The sequence below is a fragment of the Pan paniscus genome, chromosome 4, assembly GCF_029289425.2.
Source record: "Pan paniscus chromosome 4, NHGRI_mPanPan1-v2.0_pri, whole genome shotgun sequence".
NCBI lineage: Eukaryota > Metazoa > Chordata > Mammalia > Primates > Hominidae > Pan > Pan paniscus.
In genome coordinates this window covers 176,150,281-176,164,596 of record NC_073253.2, presented here as the reverse complement: position 1 = coordinate 176,164,596, position 14,316 = coordinate 176,150,281, and the positions used below count along the sequence as shown (strand labels likewise).

Sequence of the window (14,316 nt, the reverse complement as noted above, 5' to 3'; positions counted from 1 at the left end):
AAAGACGATAAGCACTTTTTCATGTGTATGACTCATTTTTTTAATCTTCCCTTGTGAGGTGTCTCTTAAATATCTCTTCCATTAAAAACAAAGAAACAAACAAACAAAAAAACAACCAAAAAATATCCAAAAACCAAAAACGAGGAACTGCCCTCGCGTGCCAATTTAGAATCTGGCATCTTAAAAAAAAAGAAAGAAAGAAAGGGAAAAAACCACGCCAGGCACGGTAGCTCCCGCCTGTAATCCCAGCACAGTGGAAGGCGCAGGTGGGCACATTGCTTGAGCTCCGGAGTTTGAGACTAGCCTGGGCAATGTGGCAAAACCCCAGGTCTATTTAAAAAAATAAAAAAGAAGAAGAAAGAAAGAAAAAGGAAAACATAAAACCTAAAGCAAACCAATTTTTCATTTTGAAACAATTATAGTTTCACAGAAAGTGGCAAAGAAAAGTAAAGGGAGGTCTCAGGCACTGGTCTTTCCCAGTGATGACATCTTGCATAATTGTAGCACGGTAACAAAACCAGGAAAACGGCATTGGTACAATCCACAGAGCTTACTGGGACCCCTCCAGTTATACATGGATTCGTGTGTGTGTGTGCGTGTGTGTGTGTGTGTTTCTCTACACAGCAATTTTATCACATGTGTAGCTCCCTGTGACTATCACCGCAATCAAGATACAGAACTGTTCCATTATCACAGCCAGCACTACACTCTTAGAGCCACACACACCCCTACAGCGTCCCTTGTCCTCCAGTTCCTAACTCCTGACAGCCACGAATCTGTTTAATGTCTCTAAAAATTTGTTATGTCAAGAATGTTATACAAATGTAATAATACAGCACGTGGCCTCTAGCAACTGGCTTTTTTCATTTAGCATAATTCCCTTGAGATCCACTCTAATTGTATCAATACAGTAATTCATTTATTTTTATTGATGAGTAGCGTTTCAAGCTATAAATATTCCACAGTTTGTTTAATCATCCACCAGTTGAAAATTTGCATTGTTTTCAGTTTGGCTATTATATTGCTTTTCTCTGAGATAAACGGTTGAATGCAATTTCTAGGTCATATGCTCAGTGCATTTTTAGTTTCTGAAGAAATGACCAATCTATTTTCAGAGTGGCTGTATCTTTTCACATTTCTACGAGCCTTCTATGAGATTTGGTTTCTTTGCGCTCTTGCTGGCATTGATGTTATCTCATTTTTTTGAGACACCGGCAGGGGGCAGTAGAGGCGGGGAGTAGGGGGACTGCCCGGGCAGGGGTAAGGGGAGGGTCTCACTGTGCTTCCCAGGCTGCTCTTGAACTCCCAGGCTCAAGTGATCCTCCCGCCTCAGCTTCTGGGATGGCTGAGATCACAGCTTGCACAACTACGCCTGGCCGTTTTTTAATTTTAGCTGTTCCAATAGGTATATAGTGATAGCTCCCTTTCGTCTTAATTTGCATTTCCTGAATGGCTAGTGCTGTTGGACACCTTATGTACTTATTTGGTACCTTTATTTCCCTTTCTATATAATGTCTCTTCATATTTTTGCCCATTTTCTAAATGGATTTTTTTCTCTTTTTAGAAATTGTAATAAAATATACACAACATAAAATTGCCATTTCAACAGTTTGAAAAGTACATGTCAATAGCATTAAGTACATTCACATTCTTATGTAATCATCACCACTAGCCTCAATGTTTTAATCATCCCATATAGAAACAGTATAGTCATTAAACAACAACTCCCTGTTCCTTCCTCACCCAGCCCCAGTAACTCCTGCTCTTCTGTCCCTGTGAATCTGACCACACTATTCCTCATAAGTGGAATCACACCATATTTGCTGTTTTGTGTCTGGCTTACTTCAGTCTGCGTAAGATTAAAGGTTCATCCATGTTGTAGCATATGTCCGGACTTCATTCCTTTTTAAGGCTGAGTCATAGCCCATCATGTGTATACACTACATTTCCTTTATCCACTCAATTATTCGACGGACATTTTGGTTGTTTTCACCTTTTGGCTGTTGTGAATAACGCTGCTATGAACACTGCTGTACAAATATCTTTTCCACTCCCTGCTTTGAATTCTTTTGTGTTTATACCCAGAAGTAAAATTTCTGGATCATATGGTAATTCTGTTTAAAGTTTTGAGGGCCCGTAAAACTATTTTCTACAGTGGCTGTATCATTTTACAATCCTGTCATTAACTCACAAGGGTTCCAATTTGTTCACATTCTCACCAACATTTGGTTATTTCCTGTTCTTCTGAAAATAGCCATGTTAATGACTGTGAGGTGGTACCTTCTTGTGGTTTTGATTTGCATTTCCCCGATGATTAATGATGCTGAGCATCTTTCCATGTGCTTATCCCCATTTCTGTATCTTCTTTGAAGAACTGTCTGTTCTACTCTTTTGTCCTCTATTTTATTGTTTGTTTGTTTGTTTTGAGATGGAGTCTCGCTTTGTGACCCAGGCTGGAGTTCAGCGGTGCAATCTCGGGTCATTGCAACCTCCGCCTCCCGGGTTCAAGCAATTCTCCTGCCTCGGCCTCCCGGGTAGCTGGGACTACAGGCACGTGCCACCATGCCCAGCTAATTTCTGTACTTTTAGCAGAGACAGGGTTTCACCATATTGTCCAGGCTGGTCTCGAACTCCTGGCCTCAAGTGATCCACCCGCTTTGGCCTCCCAAAATGCTGGGATTACAGGCGTCAGCCACCGTGCATATTTTAGTTGGGTTATTTATTTTTTGTTGTTGAGTTGTGGGAGTTTTTCACATATTCTAGATATTCATCAGTTATCAGTCACGTAATTTGCTAGCAGTTTCTCCCATTATGTGGGTTTTTTGGCTCCGTTAATAGTATGCTTTCATGTACCAGTTGGTTGAATGTTTTTTGTTTTTTGGGGTTTTTTTTTAGATGAAATCTCAAAGTGAGCTGCCCACCTAGGCCTCCCAAAGTGCTGGGATGACAGGCGTGAGCCACCGCGCCCGGCCTGTTGAGTGTTTAGTCACGAGAGGGTGTTGAATTTTGTCCAATACTTTTTCCGCGTCAATCGCATTTATCGCGTTGTTTCCTTCTTTCACTCTTTTAATATGTAGGATTTTTTCTCAGTGCTGAGTTTTGATTATTCTTTATATAGCCCAGCTACAAGTCCTTTGTCAAATATGTCCTTTGCAAATATTTTCTTTTCAAGTAGTTTTTGTTTTGTGTTGTTTTTGTGCTTTGAGACATAGTCTCACTCCGTCGCCCAGGCTGGAGTGCAGTGGTGCCGTCTCAGCTCACTGCAACCTACACCACCCGCGTTCAAGCAATTCTCCTGCCTCAGCCTCCCAAATGGCTGGGATTACAAGCCTGCACCACCACACCCGGCTAATTTTTGTATATTTAGTAGAGACCGGGTTTCGCCATGTTGGTCAGGCTGGTCTGGAACTCCTGACCTCAAGGGATCTGCCCACCTCAGCCTCCCAAAGTGCTGGGATTACAAGCGTCAGCCACACACCATGCTTCAAGTAGTTTTTGATAAAAGTGCAAAAGCAATACAATGGAGAAAGGATCGTGTTTTCAACAAACAGTGCTGGAGCAGCCATAGGCCAAACTAATGAACCTTAGCCAAGCCTCACAGCTGAGACAAAAATGAATCCAAAGGAGATCATGGGCTTTAATGTCAGATTTAAAACTATACAACTTCAAAAAGACATAGGAGAAAATCTAGACCTAGAGCTGGGTGAAGAGTTCTTTGACTTGACACCAAACAGGAAAAAAAAAAAAGGTGAGTTGGACCTCACCACAAACAAACACTTCTCTGTGAAGACTGTCAGGATTAGAAGATGTTTTTGAAGTAAAACAAAAGATCTGGAGAATCATGGGTACTTTTGCAAGAGCAATGCTCTTTAGCCGTACACCTGAAAATTCTGGTGTCAGAGCTTAACCAACCTCTACTCAGGAACACAGTTCACAGCAAAAAAAAAAAAAAAAAAAAGGGAATGGATGTACAGGGTTTCTCTCTGCTCTTTTTTTGAGACGGAGTCTCGCTCTGTCGCCCAGGCTGGAGTGCAGTGGCGCCATCTCGGCTCACTGCAAGCTCCGCCTCCCGGGTTCACGCCATTCTCCTGCCTCAGCCTCCCGAGTAGCTGCGACTACAGGCGCCCGCCACCACGCCCGGCTAATTTTTTGTATTTTTAGTAGAGACGGGGTTTCACCGTGTTAGCCAGGCTGGTCTCGATCTCCTGACCTCGTGATCCGCCCGCCTCGGCCTCCCAAAGTGCTGGGATTACAGGCCTGAGCCACCGCGCTTGGCCGGCCCTGGTTTGTTTATTTTTATCTTTCTTTAAAGTGAGAGTGTAGAAGGCTTCCCCAGCACTCACGCCGGCTCCCCAAAGAGGGCCGATGTGGGTGACTTTGAGTGACCCCCCAAAGCAGATCCCGAGGCCTGCGCTTCGCGAATCTTCTCCGCCAGGGCGCTGGTGGAGCGGTTTCCCAGCCGGTGCCTCTGGCCCAGCGAATCGTACCGCAAGGCGGTGGTTCTGCAATGCCCTGTGGATTCGCCCCAATGCCTTGTTGGCCCGGGAACCCTAGCGATGTTGTATAAAGAAAGGAAATATGTAAGTATACGGCCAGGAGAAAGATGGCAGGGCCGAGCGGTCTAAGGCTCTGGATTAAGGCGCCGGTGTCTTCGGAGGCATGGGTTCGAATCCCACCTCTGCCAACTTGTTGTGATTTCTCCATTTTGTCCCCCCATGGGTTGCAAAAGGAGGATTCATTGGAACTCACCTTGGGCCCCACGCATGCTCGGGATCTGGATTCCACTTGGCAGCGCGCAGCCGTCCAGTGGACGGGCTTTGTGCGAAGTTCGTCGGCGCCGCTGTCCACGGCAAGTGAGGTGGGTTCAGTTCTTCCCAGGTGCCTCAACCGTTGAGGAAAGGCCACGGTATAAATACCCTTGATGGCCTTTCCTCCGTAACCAGGTGGAGATAGTGGTGGGGTGTTCCAGGTTAATTTTCTTGCATAATAAATTTGAAGTAATGAGATGAAAAGCATAAGATTCTGTTTCCGCCCGGTTTCGAACCGGGGACCTTTCGCGTGTTAGGCGAACGTGATAACCACTACACTACGGAAACTCGCATGCGTTTCCTGGCCCACCACGATGAGCCGCCACACAAGGCCGCATTTTATTTCTCATGGTAATTCTGAGCTTCCTCCATGCGTCCCTTCCAGCTTGGCTAATGGGCATGAGCACACAAGAAAAGCACGTTTCAGCACTTGGAAGGCTGAGATGGATGGACGGCTGGAGCCCAGGAGGTCGAGGCTGCAGTAAGCTATGATTGCGCCACTGCACTCCAGCCTGGGAGACACAGCAAGACTCAGTCTCGAAAGAGAGAAAGGAAAGAAAAAGGGAGAGAGAGAGAGAGAGAAGCAAGAAAAGGAAGTTTTCATGCCCGATGTGGTGGCGTCAGCGGGCATGGGAGTCCTGAGAGCAGGTGTGGTGGCGACCTCAGAGAGACGTGAAGCAGTCGAGCTGTCTGGGGTTGACAGTGGGCCTGGGGGTGGAACAGCAGGGGCGCGCTGGCGGCGTTTTCTAAGAGAAGAGACTTTCAGAAGAAGCTGCTTGGGGAATATGAGGCCATGCGTTCGTGAGTGGAGCTGGAGCTTGTGTGTCTGGAGAAACTGGAGTGGAATGAAAGAGGAAGTAGCCTACAACACCATTTTTATTGTTCCATGGTTTGGTAGAGCTCTCGATTATCCAAGCAGCCACTGCTGTTGGACATTTAGGTTATTTTCCTCCCATCAACCATGTGAAAGCGTTATGAGGCTACCTCCTTGGCCGCATTTGGTACTTTTCACCTATTATGATGATTATTTTTTAACTTCTAGCCATTCTTCTGGGTATGTAGTATTTCCTCATGGTTTAAGTTTGCATTTAGCTAATGAGGAAAGACGATAAGCACTTTTTCATGTGTATGACTCATTTTTTTAATCTTCCCTTGTGAGGTGTCTCTTAAATATCTCTTCCATTAAAAACAAAGAAACAAACAAACAAAAAAACAACCAAAAAATATCCAAAAACCAAAAACGAGGAACTGCCCTCGCGTGCCAATTTAGAATCTGGCATCTTAAAAAAAAAGAAAGAAAGAAAGGGAAAAAACCACGCCAGGCACGGTAGCTCCCGCCTGTAATCCCAGCACAGTGGAAGGCGCAGGTGGGCACATTGCTTGAGCTCCGGAGTTTGAGACTAGCCTGGGCAATGTGGCAAAACCCCAGGTCTATTTAAAAAAATAAAAAAGAAGAAGAAAGAAAGAAAAAGGAAAACATAAAACCTAAAGCAAACCAATTTTTCATTTTGAAACAATTATAGTTTCACAGAAAGTGGCAAAGAAAAGTAAAGGGAGGTCTCAGGCACTGGTCTTTCCCAGTGATGACATCTTGCATAATTGTAGCACGGTAACAAAACCAGGAAAACGGCATTGGTACAATCCACAGAGCTTACTGGGACCCCTCCAGTTATACATGGATTCGTGTGTGTGTGTGCGTGTGTGTGTGTGTTTCTCTACACAGCAATTTTATCACATGTGTAGCTCCCTGTGACTATCACCGCAATCAAGATACAGAACTGTTCCATTATCACAGCCAGCACTACACTCTTAGAGCCACACACACCCCTACAGCGTCCCTTGTCCTCCAGTTCCTAACTCCTGACAGCCACGAATCTGTTTAATGTCTCTAAAAATTTGTTATGTCAAGAATGTTATACAAATGTAATAATACAGCACGTGGCCTCTAGCAACTGGCTTTTTTCATTTAGCATAATTCCCTTGAGATCCACTCTAATTGTATCAATACAGTAATTCATTTATTTTTATTGATGAGTAGCGTTTCAAGCTATAAATATTCCACAGTTTGTTTAATCATCCACCAGTTGAAAATTTGCATTGTTTTCAGTTTGGCTATTATATTGCTTTTCTCTGAGATAAACGGTTGAATGCAATTTCTAGGTCATATGCTCAGTGCATTTTTAGTTTCTGAAGAAATGACCAATCTATTTTCAGAGTGGCTGTATCTTTTCACATTTCTACGAGCCTTCTATGAGATTTGGTTTCTTTGCGCTCTTGCTGGCATTGATGTTATCTCATTTTTTTGAGACACCGGCAGGGGGCAGTAGAGGCGGGGAGTAGGGGGACTGCCCGGGCAGGGGTAAGGGGAGGGTCTCACTGTGCTTCCCAGGCTGCTCTTGAACTCCCAGGCTCAAGTGATCCTCCCGCCTCAGCTTCTGGGATGGCTGAGATCACAGCTTGCACAACTACGCCTGGCCGTTTTTTAATTTTAGCTGTTCCAATAGGTATATAGTGATAGCTCCCTTTCGTCTTAATTTGCATTTCCTGAATGGCTAGTGCTGTTGGACACCTTATGTACTTATTTGGTACCTTTATTTCCCTTTCTATATAATGTCTCTTCATATTTTTGCCCATTTTCTAAATGGATTTTTTTCTCTTTTTAGAAATTGTAATAAAATATACACAACATAAAATTGCCATTTCAACAGTTTGAAAAGTACATGTCAATAGCATTAAGTACATTCACATTCTTATGTAATCATCACCACTAGCCTCAATGTTTTAATCATCCCATATAGAAACAGTATAGTCATTAAACAACAACTCCCTGTTCCTTCCTCACCCAGCCCCAGTAACTCCTGCTCTTCTGTCCCTGTGAATCTGACCACACTATTCCTCATAAGTGGAATCACACCATATTTGCTGTTTTGTGTCTGGCTTACTTCAGTCTGCGTAAGATTAAAGGTTCATCCATGTTGTAGCATATGTCCGGACTTCATTCCTTTTTAAGGCTGAGTCATAGCCCATCATGTGTATACACTACATTTCCTTTATCCACTCAATTATTCGACGGACATTTTGGTTGTTTTCACCTTTTGGCTGTTGTGAATAACGCTGCTATGAACACTGCTGTACAAATATCTTTTCCACTCCCTGCTTTGAATTCTTTTGTGTTTATACCCAGAAGTAAAATTTCTGGATCATATGGTAATTCTGTTTAAAGTTTTGAGGGCCCGTAAAACTATTTTCTACAGTGGCTGTATCATTTTACAATCCTGTCATTAACTCACAAGGGTTCCAATTTGTTCACATTCTCACCAACATTTGGTTATTTCCTGTTCTTCTGAAAATAGCCATGTTAATGACTGTGAGGTGGTACCTTCTTGTGGTTTTGATTTGCATTTCCCCGATGATTAATGATGCTGAGCATCTTTCCATGTGCTTATCCCCATTTCTGTATCTTCTTTGAAGAACTGTCTGTTCTACTCTTTTGTCCTCTATTTTATTGTTTGTTTGTTTGTTTTGAGATGGAGTCTCGCTTTGTGACCCAGGCTGGAGTTCAGCGGTGCAATCTCGGGTCATTGCAACCTCCGCCTCCCGGGTTCAAGCAATTCTCCTGCCTCGGCCTCCCGGGTAGCTGGGACTACAGGCACGTGCCACCATGCCCAGCTAATTTCTGTACTTTTAGCAGAGACAGGGTTTCACCATATTGTCCAGGCTGGTCTCGAACTCCTGGCCTCAAGTGATCCACCCGCTTTGGCCTCCCAAAGTGCTGGGATGACAGGCGTGAGCCACCGCGCCCGGCCTGTTGAGTGTTTAGTCACGAGAGGGTGTTGAATTTTGTCCAATACTTTTTCCGCGTCAATCGCATTTATCGCGTTGTTTCCTTCTTTCACTCTTTTAATATGTAGGATTTTTTCTCAGTGCTGAGTTTTGATTATTCTTTATATAGCCCAGCTACAAGTCCTTTGTCAAATATGTCCTTTGCAAATATTTTCTTTTCAAGTAGTTTTTGTTTTGTGTTGTTTTTGTGCTTTGAGACATAGTCTCACTCCGTCGCCCAGGCTGGAGTGCAGTGGTGCCGTCTCAGCTCACTGCAACCTACACCACCCGCGTTCAAGCAATTCTCCTGCCTCAGCCTCCCAAATGGCTGGGATTACAAGCCTGCACCACCACACCCGGCTAATTTTTGTATATTTAGTAGAGACCGGGTTTCGCCATGTTGGTCAGGCTGGTCTGGAACTCCTGACCTCAAGGGATCTGCCCACCTCAGCCTCCCAAAGTGCTGGGATTACAAGCGTCAGCCACACACCATGCTTCAAGTAGTTTTTGATAAAAGTGCAAAAGCAATACAATGGAGAAAGGATCGTGTTTTCAACAAACAGTGCTGGAGCAGCCATAGGCCAAACTAATGAACCTTAGCCAAGCCTCACAGCTGAGACAAAAATGAATCCAAAGGAGATCATGGGCTTTAATGTCAGATTTAAAACTATACAACTTCAAAAAGACATAGGAGAAAATCTAGACCTAGAGCTGGGTGAAGAGTTCTTTGACTTGACACCAAACAGGAAAAAAAAAAAAGGTGAGTTGGACCTCACCACAAACAAACACTTCTCTGTGAAGACTGTCAGGATTAGAAGATGTTTTTGAAGTAAAACAAAAGATCTGGAGAATCATGGGTACTTTTGCAAGAGCAATGCTCTTTAGCCGTACACCTGAAAATTCTGGTGTCAGAGCTTAACCAACCTCTACTCAGGAACACAGTTCACAGCAAAAAAAAAAAAAAAAAGGGAATGGATGTACAGGGTTTCTCTCTGCTCTTTTTTTGAGACGGAGTCTCGCTCTGTCGCCCAGGCTGGAGTGCAGTGGTGCGATCTCGGCTCACTGCAAGCTCCGCCTCCCGGGTTCACGCCATTCTCCTGCCTCAGCCTCCCGAGTAGCTGCGACTACAGGCGCCCGCCACCACGCCCGGCTAATTTTTTGTATTTTTAGTAGAGACGGGGTTTCACCGTGTTAGCCAGGCTGGTCTCGATCTCCTGACCTCGTGATCCGCCCGCCTCGGCCTCCCAAAGTGCTGGGATTACAGGCCTGAGCCACCGCGCTTGGCCGGCCCTGGTTTGTTTATTTTTATCTTTCTTTAAAGTGAGAGTGTAGAAGGCTTCCCCAGCACTCACGCCGGCTCCCCAAAGAGGGCCGATGTGGGTGACTTTGAGTGACCCCCCAAAGCAGATCCCGAGGCCTGCGCTTCGCGAATCTTCTCCGCCAGGGCGCTGGTGGAGCGGTTTCCCAGCCGGTGCCTCTGGCCCAGCGAATCGTACCGCAAGGCGGTGGTTCTGCAATGCCCTGTGGATTCGCCCCAATGCCTTGTTGGCCCGGGAACCCTAGCGATGTTGTATAAAGAAAGGAAATATGTAAGTATACGGCCAGGAGAAAGATGGCAGGGCCGAGCGGTCTAAGGCTCTGGATTAAGGCGCCGGTGTCTTCGGAGGCATGGGTTCGAATCCCACCTCTGCCAACTTGTTGTGATTTCTCCATTTTGTCCCCCCATGGGTTGCAAAAGGAGGATTCATTGGAACTCACCTTGGGCCCCACGCATGCTCGGGATCTGGATTCCACTTGGCAGCGCGCAGCCGTCCAGTGGACGGGCTTTGTGCGAAGTTCGTCGGCGCCGCTGTCCACGGCAAGTGAGGTGGGTTCAGTTCTTCCCAGGTGCCTCAACCGTTGAGGAAAGGCCACGGTATAAATACCCTTGATGGCCTTTCCTCCGTAACCAGGTGGAGATAGTGGTGGGGTGTTCCAGGTTAATTTTCTTGCATAATAAATTTGAAGTAATGAGATGAAAAGCATAAGATTCTGTTTCCGCCCGGTTTCGAACCGGGGACCTTTCGCGTGTTAGGCGAACGTGATAACCACTACACTACGGAAACTCGCATGCGTTTCCTGGCCCACCACGATGAGCCGCCACACAAGGCCGCATTTTATTTCTCATGGTAATTCTGAGCTTCCTCCATGCGTCCCTTCCAGCTTGGCTAATGGGCATGAGCACACAAGAAAAGCACGTTTCAGCACTTGGAAGGCTGAGATGGATGGACGGCTGGAGCCCAGGAGGTCGAGGCTGCAGTAAGCTATGATTGCGCCACTGCACTCCAGCCTGGGAGACACAGCAAGACTCAGTCTCGAAAGAGAGAAAGGAAAGAAAAAGGGAGAGAGAGAGAGAGAGAAGCAAGAAAAGGAAGTTTTCATGCCCGATGTGGTGGCGTCAGCGGGCATGGGAGTCCTGAGAGCAGGTGTGGTGGCGACCTCAGAGAGACGTGAAGCAGTCGAGCTGTCTGGGGTTGACAGTGGGCCTGGGGGTGGAACAGCAGGGGCGCGCTGGCGGCGTTTTCTAAGAGAAGAGACTTTCAGAAGAAGCTGCTTGGGGAATATGAGGCCATGCGTTCGTGAGTGGAGCTGGAGCTTGTGTGTCTGGAGAAACTGGAGTGGAATGAAAGAGGAAGTAGCCTACAACACCATTTTTATTGTTCCATGGTTTGGTAGAGCTCTCGATTATCCAAGCAGCCACTGCTGTTGGACATTTAGGTTATTTTCCTCCCATCAACCATGTGAAAGCGTTATGAGGCTACCTCCTTGGCCGCATTTGGTACTTTTCACCTATTATGATGATTATTTTTTAACTTCTAGCCATTCTTCTGGGTATGTAGTATTTCCTCATGGTTTAAGTTTGCATTTAGCTAATGAGGAAAGACGATAAGCACTTTTTCATGTGTATGACTCATTTTTTTAATCTTCCCTTGTGAGGTGTCTCTTAAATATCTCTTCCATTAAAAACAAAGAAACAGAAAACAAACATCCAAAAAATCCCCCAAAACAAAAAACAGAGGAACTGGCCTCCCATGGTGGCTGACACCTGTAATTCCATCACTTTGGGAGGCTGAGGCAGATGGGTTATTTGAACCGATGAGTTCAAGGCCAGTCTGGGCAACATATTGGGACATCATCTCTACAGAAAATCCCAAAATTAGCCAGGAGTGGTGGCACACACCTGAAGTTTCTGTAGCTACTCAGGAGGCTAAGGTGGGAGTATGGGTTGAGCCTGGGAGTTTGAGGCTGGAGTAAGCAGAGATGTCACTGCTGTACTGCTGCCAGGACAACAGAGCAAGACCCTGTTCCAAACACACACACACACACACACACAGACACACACACACCCCAAACATGTGTCCGCACATGGTCTTTCATCTGTGCACATGTACCCGTGATGGCCCTGTGTGTCCACATTTCCTCCTCTTATAAGGACACCTGTCAGATTGGATTGGGGTCCACCCTAGTGACCTCATTTTAGTGTGACCACCTCTTTAAAAGCCCTATGTCCAATACAGTCACATTCTGAGGGAAAGAGGGTTGCAGTGCTAAGACGGATTTTGAGGGAAACATAATTCCACCACAGTAAGACCTTTCAGGCCTGAGATCTCCAGGTGAACAGAACGGCAGGGTCCAAGCTGCAAAGGGAGGCTACGGGGGGTTTCAAAAGTGTCACCTTTAGGCTAGAGGTAGGAGGAAGTGATCTTCTGGGGCTGCTTGGCTGGTTGTTCCAATGCGTCCAGGAGGAGAAACCGGGTTGGCGCTGCCTTTGCCGCTTTGGAAAGCCATTCGGACTCATTTCCAGTGTTACACATTTCTGGAAGTGATGCATACCCAGGCCCTGGGCACAGTTTGGGGACCCACTCTGTGACCACAGGCCAGCCACTCCCATCTCTGAGCCTGTTTTCACATCAACAAGATGAGAGGGTGAATGAGATGATCTCTAAGGTTCCTGCTGGCTCTAAACTCTCAGCTTTCCTGTCACTGAGTTTCGCCCTGTTTCTAAGATTTCTGCTGAATATCCTGCCCTTCAGCAGAGTGAGTGAAAGCCAAGATAAAGAGCCAGTTTTCTGGGATGTCCTTCTTACAGGTGGAGAAGGTGGCCCATGTGACAGAGATGGGGCACTCACCCCCAAACGCCTCCCGGCATCCCCCCTGGCATAGCTCTTCTTCCTACCTCTTTTACCCTCTAGAGCCTTGGGCCTGGGGCACAGCAGGAGCTCACAGCTGTCTGTCATCAGAGTCATTCCACCCCTGGCTCAGCTGCTCTGGGCTGGGGCAAAGCTGGCCACTGTCTCAGAAGGACCCACATCGTGTCCCAGAAGACAGGGAGGGCCTTGGGAAGACTGGGCCCTGCTTACTCGTCTCAGGACAGAGTCTGGGTAAGTTGGCCAGAAAAGCCATTGTCATCATTTGAGCTGCCCCAAAGATAAGAGCTCAAGGAGCAAAAGTGCAGATTGGTATAAACTGTCACAGTGTCCTGGAGGGGGCCTCTGAGGTCAGTTGGACAAATGCCCACAGTGTCTTCTGGGGAAACCAGGAGTTGAAGGCTGTGCTGCCTGTGGGCCTCCCCTTCTGCTGTAGTCTCTGGAGGGAGGAGTGGGTGAGGAGGTTCCTAATCTGGGTCCTATCTGGAACCTCTTTCCTCCTGACTCTAGGTCCTGAGTTTAAGACACCGGTTTTCCCCTCTCAGCAGGGGCCAACTGGACTCCTGCATTCATTTCCGCTCAGGATTGGTCTGCACAAGGCCCTTCTTTAGCCTTTAAACTTATCCATGCCTTTAGGCTCATTTATCTGTTCCCTGCTATGCATACACTCAGTCATCCCCACCCCCATGTCTGCTGTGTGAGCAGGGCTGTACTTGCCAGGGCACCTGGGTCTGTGAGGCTGCGGGCGCCTCTAGATCATCAATCTCGGCCTCGTCTCCTTTTTCCCCACTGGAATCTCTCGGCTCATCCACATGGCTGCCCATCCCCAATGACGATGCTCGTCCTGGCCCCACCCCCAATGACGATGCACGACCTGGCCCCAGCCCTGGGGGTTTCTTGGGGACATCCTAGGTGTGATCTCACTGGGTCTGGGCTGCCTCTCCTCACTGCCTCCTAGGAAGCCCCAGCCCCTGCTCACTCTTCAGTCATCAGACTCTGGCTGCGTCGCCCACACTTTCGGAACCAGCCTCTCCCCTCACCGCCCGGGGCCCTTCCTTTGCCTTCTGAAACAGCCTCCCCGGCCCTGCACCTAGTGTGGGTTTGGGCAAAGCCCCTGCATCCTTCTGAGCTCAGGGCCTGCCACAGGCCAAAGCCTTGGCCACCCCCGACGCTGCCCCCTGCTCCCTGCATTTCTGTGCTGGAGGGGCTGTGAGCGTGCGCTACCATGGCCAGGGTGCTATTATTTCACTCTGCCATGTGTGGAGTGTGGGGTGTCACCCTCGGGTGTCAGCTCAGGACCACACAGGCCCTGGGACAGGGATGATGGGAGCACGGTTGCCAGCTCCAGGGAGGCCCAGACCTGCCTGCCTGGGTCACCCTCATGTACGTCCCAGTCTGTCAGTGACCACAGTGGATCTTCGGGAGACAGGCAGACCTCCCACACCTCTGAAAGTTGGGCCTGGGGATGGCTGTGGATTAGAGAGGAGGGCCTCGCCCAC

At 47.2% G+C, this 14,316-nt stretch overlaps 2 non-coding genes across 2 annotated transcripts; both read right to left on the bottom strand.

Annotated features, from left to right (window-relative positions):
• Nucleotides 1-5,023: 5,023 nt before the first annotated feature.
• TRNAV-AAC (transfer RNA valine (anticodon AAC)) lies at nucleotides 5,024-5,096 on the bottom strand. Its single transcript has one exon. It is a non-coding gene; the product is annotated as a tRNA-Val (tRNA).
• Nucleotides 5,097-10,662: 5,566 nt separating this feature from the next.
• On the bottom strand, nucleotides 10,663-10,735 carry TRNAV-AAC (transfer RNA valine (anticodon AAC)). Its single transcript has one exon. It is a non-coding gene; the product is annotated as a tRNA-Val (tRNA).
• Nucleotides 10,736-14,316: the final 3,581 nt, after the last annotated feature.